This window comes from Columba livia, chromosome 21 (assembly GCF_036013475.1).
Source record: "Columba livia isolate bColLiv1 breed racing homer chromosome 21, bColLiv1.pat.W.v2, whole genome shotgun sequence".
NCBI lineage: Eukaryota > Metazoa > Chordata > Aves > Columbiformes > Columbidae > Columba > Columba livia.
The window spans coordinates 7,260,793-7,270,190 of NC_088622.1; positions in this window are offsets into that span (position 1 = coordinate 7,260,793).

The following is a 9,398-nucleotide window of genomic DNA, read 5'->3' on the forward strand; positions in this document are numbered from 1 at the left end:
CTAAAACAGGAAGAGATTTCAGTCATTGCTTAAAGATATAGTTTTCTTTTTTTGTTGTTGGTTAGGATGTATTTTGCTAATGCTTATTTTATTTGAACAACTGGGAAGCAATGGCCCTTATATTTTGTTTGAAAGCTGAGAACAAATGAAGTTTCTTCCTACACTGGAAGACACTGTAGTAAATATATTTTTAAAAATATTTTGTATGTGGAGGTAAATTCATATAAAAACTTGTAAATTCATGCAAATAGATTAATGTAAATTGCCTATTAAGGTGTTTGGGTTTTGTGGGTTTTGTTTGTTTGTTTTTAATGAATATGATATAAGCTGTTTGCTGCTGCTTACATCACGCACTAGAGAGATAATACAGCAGCACATAATGGCTGGAATTCCCAGAAATTTCCACTTCTGATTTCTCTCCTGGTCTCACTATCACAATTTCGGACATCCTTGTAAACACATTACGGGAATTACTGCTTAGGCTGCAGGTACATGAGAAAAGAGGTGTTATCTCCAGGCTTGATCCCTGTCATGGAGGCACCCCAAAAGTCAATTTTAGGTGGACAATAAGTTCCAAAACAGACTTTATTCTAGCTGGAAAAGTGTAGTCAATAAACTGGCTAGAAACAGAGTCTATACAATCATTTAGCACTCCGAAAACATAAAATACAGGTTTGTATACCGGTTGAGGAGATTATTGGGGTACCACAACATAAGAATAATGAGGATCGACAACGTGCACACATTCACTCACAAGAAACAAAGCCAGAGGCCTCTCACTCAAGGGTACCCAGAAGAAACAATCACTTGCCTGGGTTAGGCGAGGGCTCACACTCACCTGGGTTAGGTGAGGGCTCACTCAAGGATATATCCAGTAAATAACCACTCAGCACAGGAGGAGGTGAGGTGCTCTCAGTTCCGGGAAGTCTCCTTAGACGGTGTCACAGTCTAAGGGGAGAGCTCCAGTTCAGAGACCCACTGCTCTGAGAAGACCACTCCAAGAGGGTCTTCGGGGACCCCCTTTTACAGCCTGGTCAGATCTGGCTGTGGGCATTACAATATGGTCCAGAAGCTCCTCAGCTTCTCTGGGCACCTCCTTTGTTAAGGATCCTGTCAATCGACTGAGGGTCCCACCCCTCCTGCCCTCCCAGGTTGGGGGAGAAGGTGACTGCCAGCACCATCCTAGGTGGGCACAGGCACAGTGGGGCACAAAAGGTGCTAAAGAGCCAACAACTGTTCTATTGAAGGGTCTATCTCATCTGGGGGTGATGGGCAACTGCCACAATCCCTCCTGTCTTTATGCACAAATGGGCAAGTAAGTGGAACTTAGTCCTTACTATGGCATGCTGGGCTACACATGCTGTGGGCTATGGACCCTCTGTTGTGTCCCACACTCCCATATCCAGCCCCATTGTATGCTTTAGGTGTGCAAGAAGTTGTTCTATTGTGGTCTTCCCTCATCTGGTGTTCTGGCCAGGGAACCAGCAGAATATGGTGCTCTCCCTACCTGTGATAGAAACCAAAACAACATAGAAAGCACTGCTTAGTGGGTTTAGGAGCTTTTCACCCGATACGAAAACTGAAAATTCACTGAGAAAAAGAGACACTTAGACCTTAAAAGAAGTTAGAGAATTTGGGTTCCCATTTCAGGCTCATCTTTTTGCCTCAGGAAAATGATCCTTGTGGAAAGAGGGAGAAATCCTTGCACAACCAACATCTTCAGAGGTATCCAAGTCAGCATCACTCCATCTCTGCTGAGGAGACTTTACTAGTGTGAAAAGGTAAGGTCTAGAAATCTTTGTCAGAACATGAGTCTGTGTCAAAGAAATTCCCAACTCCATAAACTTCAGCCATAAACCTCAAGGTCAGGGGAGGATGAAAAGGGTATAAAACATACACTCTTAACTGTTAATCTGGCTGGAGGCCATGAAGAAAAGCTTCTTTGAGATGAAGCAAAGGTGCATGTCTCAAGGGATCAATGAAGAAATGTTGGTGTCAGACACAAGGAGCCTGGAGATTTCCAGAGATATTTCCTTTTTCCCAGGCAACTTGAATAGACAGTAAAACTGATCCCAACTGAAAAGCCTTGGAAGATTTGTATGATGCTATACTTTGCAAGCAAAGACTGGTAACTCAGGGAGTGGCCTGTTGTGGTTTAGAGGAGACCTGTGGGCTAACTGCTTTGCATAGAAGTGGCTTAAACACATATATGGACATTTACATATCTTCCCTTGCCTACTGTTACTTGTTTTTGTAGTGGAACCCTACATTACCTTAACATTTTACCCACTAGTTTTTTAATACAACATTTCTCATTTCTCCCAACTGAAAAATTGAGTTAGCCATGTGTCTTTTGTGTCTGGCAGAGAGGCTGGTGAGGTTTGGCACAGGGATTTGTGGGATTATATTCGCTGAACTTGTGAGAATACTTGACAAAGATTTGGAGGTATCAGTGATGCTGGTATACCTGATGCATTTTTCGATGTGTGCAGTGACCCACCTTAGCCCAGCTTTGCTCTGAACTGATGCTCGTCAGGATATGAAAGCCCCAGTGGTCTATGGTTTGTAGGAAACAATTACCTTGCCAGTATAATAGGCTCAGGCAGGATCTCTTAGCAAAGCATATTCTATTAGAGATTTTGCAAAACTGGGTGTTCTACCCAAAGGTAGGCACACAAAACAAGGTGAAAAGCTGCTCCTTATATCCCCTCTGAATCCTGGCCGCAGTTCCCTCCCCTCTTCCCTCTTGGTTGGGTACTGCAGGATTTACAGACTACCCAACACTTCCCAAGATGCCCTGTCTTAGATTACCTATCTCTCTAATCTAATTATAACACCTCCCTCCCCTTATTTATTTATTTCCACTGAAGGTATGGTTTCTTGGCTCTCTGGCTAACCTTCCCCCCAGCTTAACTTTTAACCACAGGAATCAGTTTGCATTCTGAGATTAGAGCAAAAAGACTTAGTTTTACATTGAAGATCTGATAGCTGGATATCTCTAAGTCCCCACCCACTGGAGTCAGGCCTCAGATCCCCAGCTGCAAAAACAGCCTTCCTCTTTCAATGGCTCCTTACACAGTTCACCTTCATTGCACCAAGGAAAGACCACTCTTCTGATCATCTGGGGCATATCATGGTAGATAGTCAAGAACCGACACGATACCTGTCCCCCACATTTATCTTGACATCAAAATTAGGATTAATACTCCTCCTGAATGGTGTTCTCCTCTGCTCTGGGACAATGTGCCTTGTGTAACCCCACAAAAGATTAAATCAAAATTTCAGCTCAGCTTTCATTGATCAAGAGCTTTACAGAACCTGGACCTGGAACATATCATGGTGGCTGTGACTCACAGCTCCATCTTTTGGGAAAAAGCAAAAACAAAAAAAAACCCCAAACAAATAAAAAACCCCACACCAAACCAGAAAATAAATGTTCAAAGTCTGAAACAATTGAGAGAATGCTATTCCACTTTAGAGGGTCACACAGGCTGGGAGCTATGGGGAATTTCAACTCACAGGATGAGGACTTGTGGGAGGGGATGATAATATGAGCCTCTCTGGGGATTATATTTACATCATACAATTTGTGAGCCCAGATTTTTCTGGGAATTAGCAGAGTGACGGCAGCTTCCCAGCTACATGATGGAAGGTGACACAAATCACTATGCAGAGAGCTGGATTTGGAGTGTGGCCCCTGTTAATCCGGGCAGCACTGCAGGTCTGGGATTTTGCACAGACAGCTCCAGCAAAAGCTGCAGCTTGCAAGCACTGTGTTCCTCCTGGAAGTGACGGCATGTACTAAAGGTATGGGGTACAGCAAAGGTCACAGAGATGGGAATGCAGAAATCTCACTCCTGTCACTACAGGCTTATGGGAAATACCATCTGCTGCTGTGTCAAAGTTAGTTATAGTTTTGTGGCCCAGTCAAAAAGTGGTCCCTAGGATACAAGCTGCTTTTCTTTGCTGTGAATCAGAGTCTGAAGATTCATTCTGGATCTTGGTTTTGTTCTAAGCTATTTGGGTACATTCTCTGAATATTCATTGAGTCGATTCCCATGAAATCTATTGAGCTGTATCAGTTTTGTACAGCTATGAATCTGAATTCAGTCACAGAAGATTCAGGGGATGTCTCACCAATGTACATAAATATCTGATGGGAAGGAGTTCAGAAGATGGAGTCAGACTCTTCTCAGTGGTACCAGTGATAGGAAAAGAGGCAATAGGCACAGACTTAAATACAGAAAGTGTCAATTAGAGTATTTTTTACTGTGAAGTTCGTCAAATATTGTCACAGGTTACCCAGAGAGGTTCTTTGAATGTATCCTTGTATATATTTAAAACCTGAGCAGACACAGTCCTGGCCAACTTGCATTAGTTGACCCTGCCCCGATTGGGGAGGTTGAACCAGACAATTTCCAAAGGTGCCTTCCAAACTCAGTGATTCTGTGGCTCTGTGACAGATCCCTGGAAATACAGTGACCTCAAAGATCAAAATCACACAATCCCAAAAGGGCTCATGTGACAGGATCACTGGAGCCTCCTCCTCACAGTAAGACTATTCACAATACTAGATCAGGATAGCCATGGCTTTGTCTAGCCAAATTAATCTCGCTAAGGACAGACATCCTCCACGACTCTGGTGACTTGTACCAAGGCTGCACCATCCTCTTTAGGAAACATTTTTCTCCCCATGTCCAGCTTGAGGCTTTTAAAGCACTGCCACTTTTTACTCCAGAGTGACAATAAACCGTGGCAGATGCTCTCTGTTAACCCCCACTCTCCCCACTAAGGAAAGGGAATATGAGGAAAAGGGAGAGAGCCTTGCAAGTTGGAAAAGTTAAAAATGCTTTACTAATGCTACTAATAAATAGATAAAGTAATACAAAATATACAAAACCAATCTTGAATTTCCTGGGGCAGCGCAATTGCTCCAGCGGCTGCAGGGCAGGTATCCAGGAGTCCTGGGCTGGATTCTGCAGTAAACTGGAACTGGATTCAGGTATGCGAGGTCAGGAACTAGGCCTAGGATCGCAGGCACAAGAGGCAGGATCCTCCTTAGATGCTGGCCATGGTTGAAGACAGTGAGACCCTCATGATCTCCCACTTTTAAAGGGTGTATGATGTGGATGGGATGGAATACTTAGGTCAGTTTTAGTCACCTGTTCTGTCTGCCTCTCCTTGCAAATACGCCTCTCTAACTTATGGGATATGCAAAATTTATCAGTAACCTTTGCTGCCATAACAATAGGTCTAAACATGGGGCTTTTCTGCATACCATTGCTACTGTTACCAGCTCTGGAGTAAACAGTGTCTGAAAAACATGCAGACAAATTCAGAAAAGTGCAGTTACTTAGAAGAACTTAGCTGAAAGGAACATTCACTAATAGAGAACTGGTTTTGTTTTTAACAAAACGAGGACAAACACACCTTGTGGCTGTTGGTCCTTTTATGTTGTCTGTCAACACTGAAAATCATTTGCCTCTGCCCTGTGTGTAACGGCCTTCAAGCTGTTCCCACAGCTTCATGCCCCTCAGCCTCCTCGTCCTGACTAACACAGCCCATCCCGCCCAGCTCTCCTCACAGCACTGCGCCTCAGGCCTGGCCATGTCCACCATGGGGCGCCCATCTCTTGATGTTCATAAGAGCAGTGTCTGGCAGGGTAGCCTGGGCCATGGGAAGTCCAGACGAGATGGTTTCCACTCTAAGATAATTGCAGGGAAATGCCAAGTCCGAAAGCAGTCTTTTGTGTGTGTCCAGATGCCTAATACAACACTCAAAACTAGCCACCTGTGTCTGTGATTTCTAATGACCAGCCTCCCCTGGCCTAGAAGGAGACATTTACCTCAGCATTAGCAGGCAATGAAAGTGTCTTGCCTCAAACATTGGTGCACCATGTTGCCGTCCCTCCTTCTTCTGCAACACCCCCCCTGGAAAGATTCCTTACACCAACAGCTGGTCTTAATATCTGGAAAGGCCTTGCACAGAGTTAGTCCGTCACCATAATCTCTGTGTGATGAGCCTGTCCTGCACAGCGGTGGGGATCTGGCCTTGCCTAGGTACATGGCTTCAGCACTGGACGGCCTGGCGTGCCTGCCCTCCTGTCCCTGAACTGTCCTCCTTCTTCTGGCCAAGGAAATGCTATTTCCTATAAAGCCCTCAGCTATGTTATTTGCCTGTTATTTTTCTTCTTTTATTTCATGCCTCACATCAAATTTCTAATCCATCATAATCCCTAGATTTTTAAAAACTGCTCCATGGCCACTTGTTCCCATGTGGTTATATGGAGCCTCGTACTCCTGCTGAAGTTAAATGGCACACACCTGCCCGTGTTCAACCATACTCATTAAAACCAAAGGACTGCATCTCCAGGCTGACAAGAAAGACCACTCTCACTCCAAAGTGTCTCCCTGTACAACTCATCCTTCACAGTCTGGTTTTATCTGCAAATGTAAGCAAAATCTGTTCAATACAAGGTGTTAAGTGGAAATATTGAATAGTGCTGACTCACACAGACTCCTGCAGAATCACACTTGATACAACACCCTAGTTTGACAGTGAACCATTCGTAACTCCTCTCTGAGTGTGTCTTCCGCCAATCAGTCTTACAAGGATGTTGCAATTATGAGATAATTTTATCGAAAAAAAGTACAATAAACTCAAATTTTTCAGTTAAGGTTACACTTGAAAGACATGCAAATATGGATAAGTGGGAAGTACACAAACTATACAGCCAGATAAGGGATTTTTTCACAGATGAGTTACTTTCTTAGGCACAAAATATTGCAGAACATGTGTGTTTCTTTTTAAAGATAGCATGATTTGGCAGAGGAGCCACAAAAATACTTCTCATCACTTTTGGCAAGATATAGGGCAATCTGAAGTGCTTTAACATATTTTGTTCCCTAACTATGGGTGGGTTATTTTGATGTATAGTATTCACTTCAGAATTCTTGAATTTACCACATGTGCAACAACAACGTCCCTGTGGTGATTTTTAACCCTCCCCAACTGGTCTGTTCTTTCAGTCCGAACTCTGCTTTAATATAGGCTTAATGCAAATTTTGTTGGAAAATTCCATCTAGACCCAGGATATCAAGTGACAAGCATTGCAGTCTGATATACAACTAAAATGCCCCCCAGGCAGAATGCCTAACGGAAGAGTAAGAGCCTACTCATTCTTTGCTAGTTTCCCAGTGAGCATATTGCAGATTTTAATTAGTTAAGAGTCCCTTTTCAGGAGGGCTCAGGGCCCTGTGAGAAGCACTGTGGAAGCAGGTATTTGAAGCACGAAGACCATGATGGCTGCGTTTCCTTTCCCATCTCCATCTCATGTCACCTTTTTCATAAAATAATGCACATTACCCCATGTACTTCTACTCTGTAGCTGGTTTAATAGCTCCACTAGCTAGCCACCACAGATATTTAAATAATAATAATAATGCTGCCATCTTGAATGATATTCTGCAACTCTCACCATGGCTTTGAGCAAAGACTCCCCGGGATGCTCTTCCCAATTTCCCTTTGATTTTCTACCTTGACAAAAATAAAAAGAACAAAACCAATTAAATTACCAATATTTCTTGGCTGCTTCTTTTTTTCTTCACACAAGGTCTTCTTCTTTCAAGATGTCGTCTCAGGGACCTGTTAGGAAAATATAATGACTTTTATTATCTCAGTAGATAGAAGCACAGGTGAAATTTCTGTTTGTATGTTTAGCAGAAAAACAAATAAACAGCTTTACTGACCTAGAGCAGGTGTGATTCTATGCAGGTACCGGGTTTGTCAGCTCCCAGCCTGTTTAATCTTGCCAAGAGGAAGACATGGAAAGTCTTCCAACAGTTGCAGTCAGCAGTGTGCATAGGTTAGTTATTTCAGATAAAACCTCCATTAGGAGCAATAGAACTGGTAATGTTCATCACATACCTGGGGAGGTTGGTGGAAAAAGGCAGAACCAAAACCCAGAGGTCATCTTGCCTAATAAAAATAGTAATAAATTATTTTAATAACCAATGAATAATCTATATCAACAACCAATGTATAATCAAAGCCATTCAGTGGAGTGCGTTGTACATCTTGAAGGTGTGTTTACATTTTGAATCCCAAAGTGCTCATCCAATTCAAGTATGAAACTTCTGAAAGTAACTTTCGTGGTACTGGCGATGATAGGCATACAGTTCCCAGGGTTCTGGTGGCTGGAAGAACAGCTTCTATCCCCAGAGGGACCACCACAGCTAAGCTGGTGTGCATGCATGTGACACGCAGACAAAGGGAACAATTTTCATTATACGGGTTTTTCAGAGTAACTAGTTCCAGGTGAACTAGGACAAAGATCTTAGGGAATACTTCAGATGTTTTAGTCACCCCTTGAAAACACAGTGACATGGTAATTAATAATTCTGTATTATGGCAAAATGAGTCCATTTTTAACATAGTGAGATAAATGAGCTCCTTTTACAAATACGGCTTCCTGTATTACTGTGATCCCTGCACTGGTGAAAGGCAGGTTGTATCCAAGATCCCTGCTGTGGGGAGAAGGCCATTAACCTCATTTCCAGCAGAGAGCAATTTCTGCAGAAGAAAAAGGGAAGGCAAATGCCATTCCAGGCTGCTAATTGTTTAGTGTTGTTCAACCCTTTTTCTGACCTTTGTTCTGCATATTCCCCTTATACAACATCATCGTTCTGACACCTTCAAGTGTTAATGTGCAAACTTTTATCTCCTCCCCAAGGGTGGCAACTGTTCTGCTCAGGGGCGGATTACATAGAGCCTCAGAGCATCCTGTGGCACGTCTCCATACTAGTCACAGCTTTGACCTCTTACCCCATGAAGATGGGAATGCTTTTAAGCTTAAAACAGTTTAAAAAGTCTCCAGTTCAACTGAAATCTAGAAATTTATTGTCCTAAGCAGAAAACCCAAGTGACCAGTGGCAGCAAGAGACATAAAGGTCTGTGCACAGCCCTGTCCTGCCCTATACCTGCTGCACAGCTGAGATTGCAGAGGAAGCCTCCCCAGCTCTGAGAGCAGCCGGAAAAAAATAAAAGGCAAAAATTAATAAAAACATGTTTTAAAAGGATTTCTATTTGTTTATATAGGAAGCCTGCAAGAACACAGAACATATTTTGAAGTGAAGAGGATGTGTAATTCATGGGCCATTGTCACCGTTTAAGGCTGGGCCAGCACTCAAACAGATGACAGGTGCTCTCTATTAACCATTTCCTTCCCAGAAGGGAAAAATGAAAGGAGAAAAGGGAGAGAGACTTATGAGTAGGAAAATGAAAACAACTTTAATAAAACAATGACAATGAAAAAGAGTATAATAAAAGAGGATGATAATAATAATTGAAATAATGAAAAATACACAAAACCAATATTGAGCTTCCCTGATGATGATCAT